General features: G+C 50.1%; 1 protein-coding gene across 3 annotated transcripts in view; it reads right to left on the bottom strand.

The window, feature by feature from the left end:
• ADGRG1 (adhesion G protein-coupled receptor G1) overlaps nucleotides 1-18,402 on the bottom strand; it is a 43,593-nt gene extending 25,191 nt beyond the window's left edge. The window contains exon 1 of one of the 3 annotated variants that reach the window (XM_053271521.1): nucleotides 18,098-18,402. The gene's annotated coding sequence lies outside the window, so the exon portion shown is untranslated. Of the gene's footprint in view, nucleotides 1-747; nucleotides 827-6,255; nucleotides 6,404-18,097 lie in introns of those variants that run through there. The other 2 variants (XM_053271522.1, XM_053271523.1) reach the window with 2 other exon arrangements.
• Between the last annotated feature and the right edge of the window lie 232 nt (nucleotides 18,403-18,634).

The following is an 18,634-nucleotide window of genomic DNA, read 5'->3' as shown; positions in this document are numbered from 1 at the left end:
CCTTCTGCATGCAGATGCCTTTCCCAGAGTGGCCCCATCCCCTAAGGGGGATGTATGTAGTCTCCCATTCAAATGCAAACCAGGGTGGGCCCTGCTTAGCAAAAGGGACAATTCATGCTTTCTATCACAAGACCGGCTCTCCTCCCCAGGGACCTTCTGCATTCAAAGCAGTGTCTGAGGGGTGCGCAGCCAAGGTCAGAGAACCGCCTGTGTGTGCCCCCAATCACATTAAACCTAGATCTGAATGACTGTGTGGACCAGGCCATTATGTGGACGCCCCTCATGAAGTGTAAGTAGGGTGACAATCGTGGGTGAAACCCCCCATCTGGAATTATCTTTAGTTCTGGGATTCTCAAATTTAGATCACCAAATGTGGTTGGACTTCAACTCCCATAATTCCCAGCCACAATGGCCAAAAGCCTGGGTCCCAGATGTGGTTGGACTTCAAGAGTTGAAGTCCAACCACATCTGGGGACTCAAGCATTCAGCCATTGTGTCCAGGGATTATGGGAGCTGAATGCCAACTACATCTGGAGTCCCAAGCCCGAGAACTGCCGCCTCAGTTAGTCCTTTGGAGAGATAGATTTGGGTGGACAAGGCACCTTTGCCTGTGACATCCTCGGCCTCTTTGCTGGTCTTCCTTTGCATGGCTGGTGAGGAGGCCTCACGCTGCTAGAGACAGGAAGGTAAGTCAGGAAGCCCTCCCTTTGCACGGCATTCCCCCCCACACACACACACTTATCTCACCTCCCTCGGGAACACCCTCTGTCCTCACTCCGGCTCTGACAAAGCAGGCCCTTTGGAGGCCCCATTGTTCCGAATGCAGCCGGCTGAAGCCACTGTGGTGCTCCTTGGGAAATGCTCTAAATAAACTTCCAACGCCCATTTGGAATGGGCGGTGGAGGGTGGAGATAAGGCTGTTTGTTCTGCCACAGCGCAGGAAAAGCCAGTTCCGGGACGCGGGATGCTGACAAATGAGACATCTTGGCTCTGCGGGCCTTGGAGGGAGGAAAGCTTACCCAGCCTGACCTTGCAAGATAACGGAGGCTTGCAGCGGTTGTGCGTGCACAGTCTGAGGTGGAATTTTAATAGGGGGTGCTGCACTGTTACAATTAGGGAGGCTTCCAGGAGGAAGGGGCACACACAGTCAGAGAGAGCGAGAGAGAGCGAGATCAGAAACCACAGAGAAAGGGCTGTCAGCAGAGATAGCGTCATCTGGAAGCCGTTGGCTTGGTGGAAACAATGGCCCATAGATGAGTCACTTTTGGTGAATTGTTAGGGGGCAAAGGGGGAAGCCCTTCAATTCTTGTGGTCACCACCTGCCAGGCTTTTGGCTTGCTTGCTTGGGGGAGACAGCAAGGAGGGCGTGTATTTGCACCGACTTAGCTAAAGTCAGAGGTGGGGGGCCCCTCTTGCCCACCCACACAGGAAGCTGCCTTCGATCAAGCTCAGTATGGTCTACACAGGTGAAGGCATTATGTATGGCAGCAGCTTCTCCAAGGTTGCGGGCAGGAGTTTCTCTTGGCACTGTCTTGGAGATGCCAGGGAGAGAACTTGGAGCCTTCCTCTGGGGAACATCTTACAGTGCTCACACTTCTAGTCTCCCATTCAAATGCAAACCAGGGCACACCGTGCTTAGCTAAGGGGGCAGGTCATGCTTGCTACCACCAGACCAGCTCTCCCATTGCCACCCATAATGTCTCTGTCACTGTAGGCTGGGCCATGCCCAGCCGTGTCTGGTGGGTAGTTCTTTGCCCTCCCTTCAACATCACCCGCCTCCAATCAACAAATTTTAAATTTCCCCACAGGAATGAATGGCTGCCCTTCAACTTTTCACCAGTGGAGACATGCCTTGTGACTGTGGAGGGGGTGTGGCCAAGCATCCTGGGGGTGTGGCTTGCAGCCTATTCGTTCCGCATAAAATCTTTACACATAAGTAAACCAGTTTGTGTGTCTGTCTCCCTCTCCCTCTGTCACACACACAACAACTGTTGTTGTTGTTAGTGTGTCTGTGTGTGATTCAATTTCTATTCTGCCCTTCCAAAAATGGCTCAGGGCGGTTTATACAGAGAAATAGCAAACAAATAAGACGGCACCCTGTCCCCAAAGGTCTCACAATCTAAAAAGAAACATCAGATAGACACCAGGATCTGTAATTGGAGGTACTGTGCTGGGGCCAGCTCCTCAATCCCTGCTAAATAGATAATAAATAAATAAAGAGAACTGCCACATTAAAAGGTGCCTCTTTGCCAAGTTAGCAGGCAAATTATTAGTTAGCAAGTTAGCAATCATCTCAGGATACTTCAGAACATAAGAAAAGCCCTGCTGGAGCAGGCCAAAGACCCACCCAGGCAAGCATCGCACCTCACTCAGTGGCCAACTAGGTACATCTGGATCCCGCAAGCAGGGTAAAGAGAGCAACCAGCCGCCCCCTTGAATTGGCACTGCCCAGCACCTCTTGGTGTGCAGCGACGTATCCGGACCCCAGCAAGCAATGACGGGTCATCACTGACAGCCGTCTCCTCCATGAATTGGTCTAATCCCCTTTTAAAAGCCTCTAGATTGGTGGCCACCACTGCATCCGGGGGCAGCGAATTCTGTAATTTAGCTACATGTTGTGTAAATAAGTCCTTTCTTTTGTCTGCCCTGAATCTCCCACATTTCGGTTCTAGTATTATGAGACAGAGTGGAAAATGTCACTCTATTATTTACATTCTCTATCCCGCTCTTCCTCCAAGGAGCCCAGAGCGGTGTACTACATACTTAAGTTTCTATTTCACAACAACCCTGTGAAGTAGGTTAGGCTGAGAGAGAAGTGACTGGCCCAGAGTCACCCAGCAAGTCTCATGAGGCTGAATGGGGATTTGAACTCAGGTCTCCCCAGTCCTAGTCCGGCCCTCTAACCACTACACCATGCTAGATCTCTGGTTTATCTGCTTTATATAAAGCTATCCGCTTTATCCGTGCCACGCATAGATTTATACTCCTCTATCATGCCACCCCTTTAAAGGTAAAGTGTGCTGTCAAGACGATTTTGACTCCTGGCACCCACAGAACCCTGTGGTTTTCTTTGGTAGGAGGGGTTGACCATTGCCGTCTCCCACGCAGTAGGAGATGGTGCCTTTCAGCATCTTCCTATCTCGCTGCTGCCCGATACAGTACCAGGGGAGATTCGAACTGGCAACCTTCTGTTTGTTAGTCAAGCATTTCCCCGCTGTGCATTCCCCCTTGACCCACCTTCCTTCTAAACTAAAAAGGCCCACACACTGTAGTCTTCCCTCCTAGGGGAGTCGCTCCAAGCCCCTGGTCATTTTGGTTGTCCTTTGATGCACCATTTCTAGCTCTACAATATCCTTTTTCAGGCGTGGTGGTGACTGGGACTGTACAGAGTATCCCAAGCATGGCTGCACCATAAGTGTGTACAGGGGCATTACTATATTGGCAGTTGCATTTCCAATCCCTTTCCTAATGACCCCTAGCAGGGAATTAGCCTTCTTTGCAGCTGCCACGCACTGGATCAACATCTGCAGCAAGCTAATTGCATAATGGCAGCCCATACAGTAATTTCCCGAGAAGGGAGACATCCCAGAGGACCGCCTTTTTCTGCAAGAAGCAATGATCTTTGCACATCACATTTCCTTTCCTAGAGTGCGACTGAAGTCAAAATGCTCATATGGCTTCACCTGTCTTGAAAAGACAGAACTGACAGCCTCTCACAACAGCTGACGAGGGCTGGACTGTGCTGACTCAGAACAGAAGCAGGGCCATCTGCTCGATCAGCTGCACCCTTCCAGCCGCCCCACACTCCCAAACCACACAGCAGCTTCACTCATCCAGGCCACAGTACAGCACAGTCAGGGACCAGGTGACCAAATGCACAAGAGAACACCTGCACTTCTGATACTTGTGTGGAAGGGAGAATTTCGGCAAGTGCAGAATGGCAATTTTAAAAGCTAACTAACTTAAGCAGAGAGCCCTGAAAGGGCTGCACCCCTGGGGAGGTCAAACAATACATGCATTAGTCAGGCCAAATGCCTTCCCAAACAGGAAGGTCTTCATTTGGCATCTACCCCATCATTGAGAAGGAGCCAGGCTGATCTCCTGAGGCAGGGAGTTCCACAAGTTCAGTGCAACAATGGAGAAAACCATATCCGGTGTTCCTGCTAACTGCAACTCAGACGGAGGCAAGACATGCAAGCTGGCCTCCCCTGATGTTGTCAGAGAACAGACAAACTTGTGTGGGAGAAGACATCTCTGCATATCCTGCTTCCAAGCCATTTAGGGCTCTGAAATTAATAACTAGCACTTCGACTGAGCCTACCCAAGCTCTAGTAATGAAAGTCAAGGAGCACAGTGAAAAAATGGGACTACGAATAAATGTAAAAAAGACTAAACTAATGACAAAGGGCACAGCAACCAGCCTCAGAATTGATAATGAAGACACTGAAGTGGTGGAGAGCTTCTGCCTTTTAGGATTGACCATCAACAGTCAAGGATCCAGCAGTCAAGAAATACGCCGCAGACTAGCACTTGGTAGGGCTGCAATGAAGGCCTTGGAAAGGATATTTAGATGCTGTGACATGTCTATACCTACAAAGATTAGAATCGTTCAGACCATGGCTTTTCCCGTGACACTCTATGGATGCGAAAGCTGGACCTTGAAGAAGCAAGATAGAAAAAGCATTGACGCTTTTGAACTTTGGTGATGGAGAAGACTTTTGAGGAGACCATGGACAGCCAGGAAAACAAACAAATGGATCATAGAACAGATCAATCCAGAATTTTCACTCAAGGCACAAATGACCAAGCTCAAACTATCATACTTTGGACACATTATGCAAAAACCCAACTCCTTTGAAAAGTCCATAATGCTGGGGAAAGTTGAAGAAAAGAGAAGAAGAGGACGACCAGCAGCAAGGTGGATGGACTCGATTACGACAGCAATGAATACACCACTGAGAAACCTGAAAGGCCAAGTTTCTTCCACAGTTCAGCCTGGAGAGAATCTAACTATGTGACCGCTAAGAGTCAACACTGACTTGACAGCACTTAATCAATCAATCAATCAATCACCCCAGCAAAAGGTGACCAGTAGCCAGTGAAGCTGGGCCCCCAAAAAGGAAAAGAATTTGCCAGGGTCCAGAAAACTAGTTTTAGTGAGACTTTTGCAGCTGAAGTTTCTGAAAACTTTTGAATGGCGAACTATAAAGCAAGACATGACATATTATACTATTAGGCGAGGCATTCTCTCTCCCTGCTTCTAGAACGCAGTGCCATGGACCCCTATTCCAGTTTCTCTCATGCCACCCAGACCCCCTTATGGCCCACCTAGAAATTCCTTTTATAAGTACACTTCTCATGGGAAGCTTCTCCATATAGAAATCTCTTCACTCAGTTGGCAGACACCAGATCAGTTCATACTTAGGGAGGAGACGCATCCTACCCAAGTTCAGGAGCTGCGCAAGCTCCCGTTTACCGAGCATGTGCGGAAAAACAAGGTCTGTGGGGCAGGGGGGGAGTGATAATGGGCTAAGCAGCAGATGGGCCCGAGGACTCTGTGTCCTACCCAGCAGCTGTGCCCAGACCTTTAACGAGGTAGGAGGGAAAGGCCTCCAGCCCAGCTGCTGCTTAACAGACAATCACTTCCCCCCACATTTTGTTTTTCGCTTTCACATGATCACTACATGGCAGCATGCACAGTTCCCAAGTACGACGCATCTCCAAGCTAATCATGAGAACTGCCCTACTGAAATGCCTGTGCCCGGTTAGATAACATTGCTTGCTTAGAAATGTACATTAAAGTGGGGAGAGAGAGAGAGAGAGAGAGAGAGAGAGCGAGAGAGAGAGAGAGAGACTGGCATACACATCAAACCACTTTTGATGTGTATCAAAAACACATCATGTTTTTGATACACATGATGTATCAAATTGGCATACATCTCAAACCACATCAAATGCAACAGGCAGGCTGTGCGAAAAGAAATTGAGCAAAACCACCATCACATTTCTAGCTCTTTGCCATCTCCTGTTTCATCTACAGACCGGCTGTGAAAAAGCACCACAAAATTCTTAGAATTCTACACAGTCTGCCTTTCAGTTCAGCAGTCTGGCAGTTGTGAATGCAAAGTGTGGCAATCAGGCCTCGCAATTCATGTCACACACCAGGCACTGCAAACCACGTCAGGCGGATTAGATAGAACATGACAAGCTTCCGATTAAAATTGCAGACGGAAAACAGAAACAAAAAATCTCCACCTTTTGTCATCCCATTCAACTGGAAATCTGCTTTTTCTTCATCTCCCCAGAATCAACGGACACAGTTCACAGCGCACTGTGTTTAAAACCTTTCCCCAAAATCTCAGACTTCTGGAGGCACCTGCAAGAGTTGCCCCGAGGAGTGGCCGTGACGGTCGCGCTCCCGAAGTGAACAGGACTTGAATCCTCTTGGTCAAAAGGGGCTGACCGTAGGGTTACAAGTGGTCAAAAGTTCCTGCTACACAACAGCCGTTTAGGACAGCTGAAAAGCGGGCAGTGAGGTCTTCGGCTTGGCTGGGCCTCAAGGAGAGGCGGTCCATTTGATGAAACCCACCCAGAGAGAATCAATTCACTCGCTTGCTGCCAGGCTGAGCAAAGAGGCCAAGCCTCGGATGAATGGAGCTTGGAAGCGGAACGAAACTCTCAGAGGAACAAGAAGAGACCCTTCCCCTTGGCAATTTCTTTTCCTCTGTTCCTGCCAAGACTGTCTCTTTCAAGTACGGCATAAACAGGGAGCCTTCTTGTGCCGGGTCTAAAAAGCCCGGGATATAATTGTTTATAGCCCTGCTCCTGTTCAAGCTCCCCCTGCACCCATAGCTTCAAATCATTGGCTTACAATCTGGATCACAACCAAATCTGTAACATTTCTCAGTCACTGCCTCTTTTGCACAAGAGCTGCATCCACAGCCTGTCTGCACAAGTGCAGGGGAAGAAGAACACACCAAGGGAAGCCCAGACGGTGCTTATCTGGGAATGGCTCCACACAGCACCCAAAGGCGACAATGTTAGGGTGGTGGTCCTATCCACCACAGTGGCTAGGCAGTAAATCCCTCTGAACTAAAAAGAAGTGTACTACCAAGTAAGAATGCAGGGACTGGCCTGTATGTCTTGCAATGTGAGTCTATGTGCCTTTATTCAGAAGTAAGTCCCTTTAAGTTCTCTGGGACCGAGCCATAAATTAGTGTGCTGAGAATTGCAGTATTACCATCCCAGTCCTACGTCTGCCAAAATGGATTGGTTGGGTAGAAGCAAATCCCACTGTCTTTAATAGGACTTTCTGTGGATTCACAATTGAACCACATGTGTAATGGAACCACACGAGTAATCGAGTGTGCCCACACACAAGTCTCGCAGGTTTATATTTTTGTAAGCATTTCACGATGTTTCACGTGGGACTCAGGAGTGGAAAGTTGCCTGATAGTTGTCTGGTTCCCTGTCCTTTCTCTTTCCCCGTCTTCTCACCAAGTCTGGCTTTTCCCCCTCAGTTTAGTCACACACGTCTGGTGTGATGACTTTGCTACGATCCTCTACACACTTTTCCGGAAGAAAGCACTATTTACACACAAAGACTGCACTGCTGAGAAATTTGATTTCATCACACTATTCCTGTGGTCACTCATCTTTTTGTACAAAAGAGTCTACTGACGAGCCTGTTGTTAAGTTGCTTTTCAATTGAAGAATTTGTGTGGGGGTATGTCTGTGGGAAATACAGTTATACTTCCCAATTACTGAAAAACTCCAAATTTTCCATACACAACCCTGCCACTGAAATTAACTGAATGCACTACTTTTTAAACTGGACTATCCTCGGGAAAAGGTGTGTATATGTGTGTGTACACACACACATATATATACACACACAATATATATGTGTGTGTGTGTGTGTGTGTGCGTGTATAAACACACACACACTTAATATAATAATCAGAAATTTTCCATACACAATTCTGCCACTGAAATTAACTGAATGCACTACTTTTTAAATTGGACTATCCTGGTGAAAAGGGGTGTGTGTGTGTGTGTACACACACACACAGAGAATATAATAATCAGATTTCAACTGTTATTCTTCTGAACATATTTTTAACAATGATCAGTTCAATAATTCAAAAGTGACTTCATGCCCTAGAGAAGCAGCAGATCTTTCTCGGATTCAAATTTACCATGATTCAAATCTACCATATATGGAAATTATTCAATTCAAGGTGCCAGTTTTGACCTTTAAACCCCTTAACGGTTTGGGCCCTGGATACCTGAGGGAACACCTACTCCCAAGGGCCGCTGCCCACTTGATGAAGACATCGGGGGGGGGGCCTCCGCCACGGGTGCCAACAATGAGGGGAGCTCAGCTGCCATGCACATGGGACAGGGCCTTCTCAGTTGTTGCCCCCAAACTCTGGACAGCTCTCCCAATGGCCATCCGCTCCTCCATCACAGTTTTTAGAAAGCATGTAAAGTCTTGGCTTTTTACCCAGGCTTTTATATGATTGCTGCTGCTCTGTAATTTTTATGGTTATATTGTGCTTTTTAAAAAAATTCTTTTAAGTCAGAGCTGTATTTTTAGGTTCTAGCTTAATATTTTGTTAACAGTCTTGTTTTAACTTTTGTGTGAACAAGGTTGAGGTTGTTTTAATGAAAGGTGGTATAGACATTTAATGTGTGTGTGTGTGTGTGTGTGTGTGTGTGTGTGTGGTTAGGTAATGCCACCTGATGGAGAGAGCAGAGGGTGCAATGGACAGCTGAGATGTGGTTTTTGAAATTATATGGTTTATAAATAAAAACAGAAGAGGAAGGAGATGGTAATAGTGATAAAAGTGGCCTCCGTCTTGTTAAGAAGGGAAGCTTGCAGGGCAATGAAGGGAAGCCAGGGGCCAGTGCGTTGTTCTCTTTAGCCTGGGACTGGCAACTCTGGCCGGCAGCAGCACTCAGGCAGAGGTTTCTTTACCAGCCCCGCTAGTGGTGATCCTTTTAATTCAGGGGTGCTCAAGCACAGGTGCCCAGGTGTGCTGGGACTACTGAACTCTGGATGCACAAATCCTGTACGGAGCTAGGGCACCCCTTGCTGGGGCTTTCCCAAAGACTCCCGCCTGGCTAAAACTGCACCCCCTGAACCAAACCCGCCTGGCACAACTATGGAGGGGGGCCCCTCCCTGGCAACAAAGAAGCTCTCGCTCTCTCTGCTGACCTTTAAAGTCCCTGGGGGGGAAGGAAAGATCAAGACGAGAAATGCAAATTCTGAGGGGTGGGGAGCCCAAATTCTGTTTCTCTGGGGATTTCTCTCTTAAGAAGACAAGCACTCAAGTGGCAAGGACGAGCCACTCCTTCCCTCAAAGCCAAGACTGCATCTAGCTGTAAAGGGAGGCTGGGAGGCCGTGTCATGTGCCGTGATGGTCTCCCACCCAACTGCCCTTGAAAGAAATATGAAAGGCTAGAAAGCAGAAAGGAACAGCCTTCTCCCTTGCTGCCCCGAGGCTTTGGAATGCGCTCCCTAGTGAAATAAGAGCCTCCCCATCTCTGACAACTTTTTAAAAAGTCTTTAAAGACACATCTGTTCACCCAGCCTTTTAACTAATATTGTTTTGATTGTTTTAATGTTGTTTTTAGAATATTGTTGGTTTTTTAAATTAATTGTTGTGTTTTAAATGTCTTGTTTTTGTTTTTAACTAAAGTTTTACCTTTGTTTTTATCTTATTGTCAACTGCCCAGAGATGTAAGTTTGGGGCGGTATAAACAGATGTTAAATAAACAAACAAACAAACAAACAAACATAGGAAGCTGCCGTATACTGAGTCAGACCATTGATCCATCTAGTTCAGTACTGTCAACCCAGACTGGCAGCGGCTTCTCCAAGGTTGCAGGCAGGAGTCTCTCTCAGCCCTATCCTGGAGATGCTGCCAGGGAGGGAACTTGGAACCTTCTGCATGCAAGCAGGCAGGTGCTCTTTCTTCCCAGAGCAGTCCCATCCCCTCAGGGTGCTCACACATATAGTCTCCCATTCAAATGCAAACCAGGGTGGACCCTGCTTAGCAAAGGGGACAATTCATGCATGTTACTACAAGATCAGCTCTCCTGGCCTCTCTCACTGAAGGAACCCCAGTCTGGATGCTTTCTCGGGAGCCCAGATGCCAAGGATGACAGGGCTTCTGTTTAATAACCGTGCAGAAGAGGGAATTTCAACACATGCAACTTCTTCCTTCTTGGAACAGACAACAAAGGATCTTCTCTTGAACAGTGGTGTCTGTCGCATGGATTCCCAGATGTTTCTGACTACAACTCCCACCATCCCCAGCCAAAGGCCACTGCAGCTGGGGATGATGGGAGTTGTAGTCAGCAGCACCTGGGGATCCCTGTTACAGGGAACTCTAGTCTTTGGCACCTTGCAAACTAGCAGGGGTGCTCAGCCTTGGGCCTCCAGCTGTCTGTGGACTACAACCCCAAATATGGCAGGGGATGATGAGAGTTGTAGTCCAACACCATCTGGGGACCCAAGGCTGATTAACACACTTGTCGTAGCAGCAGCTGTCTCTGCACTAAAAGTGATCAGCTTTCAGGCGTCCTGAGAAGCTTGGTTGTTTCTTGCTGCAGCCGACAAACACGGCTGTCCCACTGGATGTGGTCACTGTGGCATGACACCCGGCTGAAACCTGCAAAGATCGTACAGATTAGAAGCCCGGGTGCTCGCTAGCATCTGACCAGCTCTAGATTTTCTGCTTGCATGGCTCTCTGTCTCTCATGAGAAAGGAAGAGAGAAACTGCAGACGCCACAGACCAAAAGTCCTCTGCTGGGGAGACAGTTGGGAGCTTCCCGGGGTCAATCTCGCACCCCTCTGCTTCCTCTGCCCAGCATAAGAGAGAAGAGGGTGCCCCCAGAGAGCACCCACCGGGCACAACTTTGCTTCCCTGGCTGGGGAAATGGGGCACGGGCCAAGTTGCACCCACTCGCATCCAACAAGTGTGCAGGTGCCCAGCCCCGAACATGGCCGCCGGGTGAAGGCCGAAAACTGGCCAAAGAGCGCCCGAAATGGGGAGAGAAGGTGATTTAGAAGGCCGGCGGGGTGAGGGGGAACCTCTGCAGACCACCCCCACTGCCTCCAGGAACTCCCCCGAGGGGGGGGGGTAGAAGGTTAAAAAAAAAATTAACATTTGCAGTCCGCTAACCCCCAAACTTTGGGGGAGGTTTGGTCCAGGTCCTGACTGAACTGCGGGGGTGGGGGGAGTTGGTTCGAAGGTCGAACCCCCGAACCAAATCCTCGAACCTCCGAACCTGTCTGCACATCCCTTTTGCCTGCTCCAGAGGCCAGCATCCCTATTTTCTCCTGTCCCTACTGCTAATCGGCAGCTGCTTGTGAACTCTCGCGAGAGCTGCCACGCATGGGATTAGCACCGGGTACGCCCAGGAAAAACAAATATAGAGATGATTTGCACTCCGAGGAAGCCATCCCCTGTGTTCCTGCTTGAGGTACTGTTCTGGGTGTGGTATGCTCTGGAGGGAGGCAGAGACAGTAGCAGAGACTCAGAAAGAGATCCGACAGCAGCCTCTTCTGAGGGGAGGCAGTTCTGCTGTGCCTCTGTATGGAGAGTGCTTGGACGGTCCAGCTCAGAAGCTGAGTGGGAGGAAAGCCCAAACCAGAAGAGCAACGACCCACGCAGAAAAAAGCATCATGGGCTCCTCCCTTTTTTAAGGATGAGGGACGCAGGCTAACGTAATCCGTTTCTGACACCGTGGTCTCCCAACACGCAGTTTGGAAATCCCTGTCCAAAGCTTTTCGCAATATCCTGACAAGTTCTGCATCATCTGTCACAGCAGTGAACCCTCGTCTTCATCACATGACTGAAAAGAATTAACCCTTTGTCTGGGGCTGCTGACTCTCTCTCTCCTCTGGGCTTGACTCTGCCGGGCAACAGTGTGGTCTCTGTTTGCACCAAGGCAGAACATCACAGATGCTTCCTCAAAGAAGTCGTTCCTCAAAAGCACATATGAGCCAAAGAAAGGAAGACCACCCAGAGTTATGTGAGGGCACCACCCAAGATAGCAGAATGGGCAACAGACAAGTAGGCTCTCACCACAAACACAAGCAGGAACCAGGGTAAAATTGGAGAAGGGCGATAGACAAAATTCTCTTCAAATCCAAACCCGAAATCCTCCTGCTGCTGCTACAGATACTTATACGCCACTTTTCAACCAAAGTTCTCAAAGCAATTTACATAGAAAAATAAATAAAATGGTTCGCTGTCCTCAAAGGGCTCACAGTCAAAAAGAAACATAAGGCAGACCCAGCAACAGGAACGAGGGATGCTGTGCTGGGGTTGGATAGGGCCAGCTGCTCTCCCCTGCTAAATATAAGAGAAGCACCACTTTTAAAGGCGCTGCTTTGCTCTGTTAGCAGCCTCCTACACCTCATATAGCAAGTGCAAGACCATTCCTTTTCTAAAACTAAATGATTCTTGGGGTGGGTGAAGAAGATTGCCAGTCTCCACTCCCCTCCTGCTCCAAACTCAGTGGGGTGGAGAGCTGGTCTTGAGGGAGCAAGCATGAATTGTCCTGTTTGCTAAGCAGAGCTCCCCTTGGATTGCATTTGGATGGGTGACCACATGTGGACAAAATCTGCTGTAAGATATTCCCCTTAGCGGGGGATGAGCTCTGTAGGGACACTCAGCCCAAGCATACACAGAGCCGGGTGCTTAGAGTGCATTGTGGTGGTGGTGGTGGTGGGGATCCTTCATTGCACTGCGGAGATTCCTGAAGGAATTTTCCCGGCCTCCAGAGATCTGCGCGGACCAGAGCAGCACAGATCATGTGGGCATGTGGCCGTGCACCAAAAAGGAGAGCGCAGACCGCCTGGGAGGAAGGTAGGTTCATCCCTGCCTCCCCCCGCCACCTGCCTGCCCTCCCTGCCCCACTCACGTCGTATGCACAACCTCTAAAGCTGTTTGCACAGTCACACCTACCCTGGTTAAAGTTAACAGGGTCGCTGAGCCCTCCAGAGCTGATGGTGAGAACCCAGAATTTCCAGGCAGTCCTGGTCAAACCAGATCCTGGTTGTCTATCCTGCAAGTTAACTGCAGCAGTTCTGACTAGGGTTGATCAGAAATTCTGAGTTCTCACAATCAGCTTTGCAGGGCTCAGTGGTCCTGGTGAACCACCTCTGTGGTAACCAGGATCACCGTGATTGTGTGAATCCAGCCTTCAAATCTCTCTCTCTCTCTCTCTCTCTCTCTCTCTCTCTCTCTCTCTCTCTCTCACACACACACACACACACACACACACGCTTAAGGATAATTTGCACATGAAGTTTTTCTTGCACAGAGGTGGGGGAAACCCTGCCTATGCTAATGTATGTGGACATTACTGAACATTCAAGGTTTCCTGAGACAGAAACCCATATGAGCAAAACGTGTGAGAAAAACATTTCTCTGAGAAAAATACATGAAGCAGCTTCGAGAGGAGCGAGCAGAAGTGATGACGGTGCTGCTGAATCAACGTGAAGTGGAGCAAGGTGGTGGCAGAGGTGGTGGCGGGCGGAAATTTAAAGCGCAGCCAGAGTGGGTGGGGAGGCAGCGCATCTTCCACACCACCTCGTCTCCCGGAAAGCCTTCTTGCCTGCCTCAGAGCTCAGCTGGGAGGAACGCAGCTGGAGAGAAGCTATCGGGGCTGTTCTCACAACCATTCATAGCGTAGGAGGAGAAGCCTTTTGGATCCCCGTTCAGGAGCGGCGCGTCCTCCAGTTTCCTGCTCCTGTGCGAGTTTTAAAAAAGGACGGAGATCACCAGCTCTGCAGCAGCTGGGCCGGACGTCGGAGGGCTTTTCCTCCTACTTCACTAAAGACCACTGGAGGGTCGGAGGGAGTCCTCCAGACCAGAGTTTCTCACGGTTTTTGGAGTCATGGACCGGTACATTATGCATGTGCAGTTTCCCAGACCAGCAGTTAGTAAGGCGGTCGCCCCGCTCAGCCCCAACCCCACCTCCAGGCAACCCCCAAAAAACCAATTTCAGGCAGCTCTCCGGAAGTGAAATGAACATTATCCAGCAGCAAGGGCTGCCTGGAAATGAACTCCAAAGAGCCGAAATTGTTTGTTTGTTTTTGGGGGGGTGATTTTTATTAAGTGATGCCTCACAGACTGGTACCCAACACCTTGCAGACTGGCACCGGTCCACAGACCGCTGGTTGAGAAACACTGTTCCAGACCAACTGCTGCGTAGCACACAACCATGGACAGCACCTGACGGACTCTCAAAAACCGGGAGCCCCCACACAGCTCCCGAAATGGAGTCGAAGGCGTCTCCTATCCTAAAAATAGTGTGGAGCAGCCTCTTGGGCAGCAGACCACGGCCAGGGGTGAGACCCAGCCTCCACCTTTCCCAAACTGTGCTTTAAATCCCCCTCCCACAACCCACTTTACAGAAAGTCAGGGCCAACTCAATTCAGACCGCGGGTCTTCTTCCAACAGAAATGCCACTCATCTGCAGGCAGAGGGAGTTGTAGCGTTGTAGTCCACAAACATCTGAGGACAAGCATGGGGAACCATGACCCAAACTCCTACCAGTATCCAATGTGAGGCATCCCTGGTTAAAATTATTATTATTATTATTATTACATTTATATCCCGCTCTTCCTCCAAGGAGCCCAGAGGGGTACATACTTGAGTTTCTCTTTCACAACAACCCTGTGAAGTAGGTTAGGCTGAGAGAGAAGTGACTGGCCCAGAGTCACCCAGCAAGTCTCATGGCTGAATGGGGATTTGAACTCGGGTCTCCCCGGTCCTAGTCCGGCACTCTAACCACTACACCACGCTGGCTCTCAAAAAGATGAGCAGCATCCACACAGGGAGAAAACGGATACCTATTTTCAGATCGAATCAACGCAGTAATGTGGGTTTGCCAATCATGTTACACCAGGCCTGTTCGACTTCGGCCCTCCTGCAGAAGTTGGCCTACAACTCCCATAATCCCTGGCTATTGGTCACTGTGGCTGGGGATTATGGGAGTTGTAGTCCAAAAAACAAACCACAAACCAACTGGGGGGCCTAGATTGAACAAGCCTGTAACCAACATTCACCCGGTTTTGATCAGTCGCTGCGTCTGCAGCCTATATTTAACACTGCAGAGAGCACACGAAATGTTGGGCTGGAAACTTCTAGGCAGGAATACTGTCATTTCTGGGCACACGGGAGGGAGAGATAAGCAACTGCTAGCCATCTACAGCTCCAGCGTCTTCCCGTCTGGCTCCTTGTCGTGGCTCCTCAATCCCAAAGGACCCTCCTCCTTTAATTACGAGCTGATTCACAGCCCAAGCCTCAAGGTCTCCGGCGTCCTGTCACCACGAACAGGAGTGCAGAGATGTTGGCAGTGGCACAGGGCGCTATTCACACAGCTCAGCTGCGCAAGGCTGATTATGAGCCCTCCGGGGATCCTAATCCGAGCTAATGGGGGCGGAGAGAACAGCGGGGCAGGTAGCAGGGGTGCGGGGGCACGGAGAGTATTATTCCTTGAATATTCATTAACTCAGACTGCAAGCAGGTGTATTATGTGGGGGTGGGGAGAATCCTTTCTTTTAATCAAGCGCCAAAAATCCCTTAGGAGCTTCTTCCATTCAGACCCAAACAAAAAAGCAAGGTTGACTTGACATTCAGTAGGGTGCTTTCCAGATGGCAACTGAAAATTGCTCCACTGCATATAGGCTTGGTGTGCGTTTGTACGATCTGGGTTTTGACACCGACTTGAATACGAGAACAGTAAGGTGCCATACGCGCAGCCACAGCCTGTATTTGGATCTTATCTTGACGCTTCCGGCTTCAAGTCGGTCCTCCATGAATTTGTCTAAGCCCCTTTTAAAGCCATCCCAGATGGTGGCCATCACCACATCCCGTGGCAGAGAATTCCATAGATTGATTATGCGCTGTGTGAAAAAGTTCTTCCTCCTGTCGGTCCTAAATTTCATGGCCATCAGTTTCATGGGATGACCCCTGGTTCTAGTGGTGTGAGAGAGGCAGGAAAATTCATCTCTCTCCACTTTCTCCACACCATGCATGATTTTATAGACCTCTATCACGTCTCCCTGCAGTCGTCTGTTTACTAAACTAAAGAGCCCCAGGTGTTGTAGCCTTGCCTCATAAGGAAGGTGCTCTAGGCCCCTGATCATCGTGGTCACCCTCTTCTGCACCTTTTCCAGTTATGTCCTTCTTAAGATTTGGTGACCAGAACTATACGCAGTACTCCAAATGTGGTCACACCAGAGATTTGTATGAGAGCATTATAATAATATAATGGGTGAAAAGGTAAAGGTAAAGTAAGGTAAAAAGGTAAAAGAGAGCCAGTGTGGTGTAGTGGTTAGAGTGCTGGACTAGGACCAGGGAGACCCGAGTTCAAATCCCCATTCAGCCATGAAACTAGCTGGGTGACTCTGGGCCAGTCACTTCTCTCTCAGCCTAACCTACTTCACAGGGTTGTTGTGAGGAGAAACCTAAGTATGTAGTACTTAGTACTCTGGGCTCCTTGGAGGAAGAGTGGGATATAAAAATGTAATAAATAAATAAATAAAAATAAAGTGTGCCGTCAAGTCGATTTTGACTCCTGGTGCCCACAGAGCCCTGTGGTTTTCTTTGGTAGTATAAAGGAGAGGTTGACCATGGCCATCTCCCATGCAGTATGAGATGATGCCTTTCAGCATCTTTCCTATATCGCTGCTGCCTGATATAGTAGCAGCGGGGATTCGAACCGGCAACCTTCTGCTTGTTAGTCAAGCGGTTCCCCGCTGCGCCACTGAATGGGTGAAGCCACCTGTTATTACAGCTCTGTCTCTCTTGGACACCTCTTTCTGATTTGCTTCTCCAACTCCAGCTCACTCTCAGCGTTTTGATCCAGAGGGCGACAGCACATCTGCGGAGAGCTGGGGTCCTCCTAGGTTTTCTAGCTCCTTGGATCCTTTTTTACACTGACTGGCAGCGGCTCCTCTCAGGTTTCAGGCAGGAGTCCTTCCCAGCCAGATGCTGCCCGGGATTGAACCTGGCTGGGACCTTCTGAGTGCAAAGCAGATGTTCTTCTGCCACTGAGAAAGCAGTCCTCCTATCTTGGACATCCCCCTCCCTAGGAAATGGGTGGTCTCCCGCATAGTCATGGAAACCATTCTGCATCCTTTGCTCCACAATAAGCTGTGGAAATAGTAAGGGCACGATCCAGCCAAAAGAAGCACTTTGGAGTTCCACTGATTTCGATGAGAGATATGCACAGGGCAAGACTGTGCATGTTGCCTCTGAAATAGTTCCCACTGCATTATTTGGGGCGGCTTATTCCCAAGAAGGTGTGCCGAGGCTTGGAGCCTTTGCCACCTGCACACAGGCTTCATTCTTCAAAGGGCCCCTTTGGGTAGGATCGTGCCCTTAAACTTTAACTATATACTAACCAGAGGGAATGGTGCTATAGGAATCAGGGCAAAGATGGAAATCCAGAGAAACCCCATCCCAGCTGGGTAGCTGCGTTAGGGCTGCAAGACCACGCATGCTTTCCTGAGAGTAAGCCCATTGAACATAGAGGACCTGACTCCCAAGTAAACTTGCACAGGATCCGCAGCTAGCCCCCGGATCCTGTGCATCTTTATTCAGGAATATGGTCCTGACCCCTGCGTTCAGTGGGCTTACTCCCAAGAAAGCCTGCATGGCACTGAACGCTGAGGATCTTACTCCCGAGTAAACATGCACAGGATCCGGCCGCTAGCCAAGCTATCCTGTGCATGTTTACATGCGGTCAGTGGGCTTACTCCCAAGAAAGCATGCTTAGCTAGCAGGAGGAGTTTCGTGACACGTGAAGTGCACCCAGCTGGATCAGGGCAGAAGCTTTCCTGGGTCAGTGGTGGGTGGGAGCACCAGAAAAAAATTGAGGAGGGGGCATGTTAGAATCCAGGGGGGAAAGTAACACCACAGGGCACAGCGCACGTATGGGTAGGCGCGCGCTGTGACCCACATGTTAGATTTCGGAAACAGATTTGGGGGGCGATGTGGGGGGGGGGACAAGCAAGCCACTTCGGGCCCCCGCGATTCCTCCCTGGCTGGCCCGCCTACTAATTACCTGCTGGTTGTTGCCCCCGACGCATCAGGGAAAGAAATGCCGCCCGCTCTTGCTTCGGCGCCAATCCGGATTCCGATCCGGCGCGGGCTTCGGTCGATGGGGACGTCTCAGCGGCTCCGTCTGGGAAAGGAGCTCCGAGGGAGTCCGCCAAGTGCGCTGCTGCTGCTCGCCGCGGCGTCGGTCCCTCCCGAGCTCGGCTTCTCCTCCGCCTCCTCGCGGGCGCAAAGCTCCCCCGACGGCGCCAGCCGCAGTAACCCGGAGCAGCAGCGCTGCCTGCGCAACCTCCGCCCGCCCTCGCTGGAGGCCGTCTGGGGTCGGGCTCCGCTGCGGCTCGGGCGTCTTCTTCGAGAAGGAAGGCAGGCGTGACGACGCGGCGGCCCCCAGAGGGCCGGCCGGTGTGTGGGGTCGCCCCCGCCCGCTTCCTCGCTCCCCCTCCCGGCTCTCCGGGGGCGTCTCCGCCACACGCGCGTGTTGCTCCCTCGACGTGCCGCCGGGCTTCGGAGGCCAACCTCGAGCTGGCAGCTGGGAACGCCCGAG

This window comes from Hemicordylus capensis, chromosome 9, assembly GCF_027244095.1.
Source record: "Hemicordylus capensis ecotype Gifberg chromosome 9, rHemCap1.1.pri, whole genome shotgun sequence".
Classification (NCBI taxonomy): domain Eukaryota; kingdom Metazoa; phylum Chordata; class Lepidosauria; order Squamata; family Cordylidae; genus Hemicordylus; species Hemicordylus capensis.
This window is presented reverse-complemented; position numbering and strand designations above follow the sequence as displayed.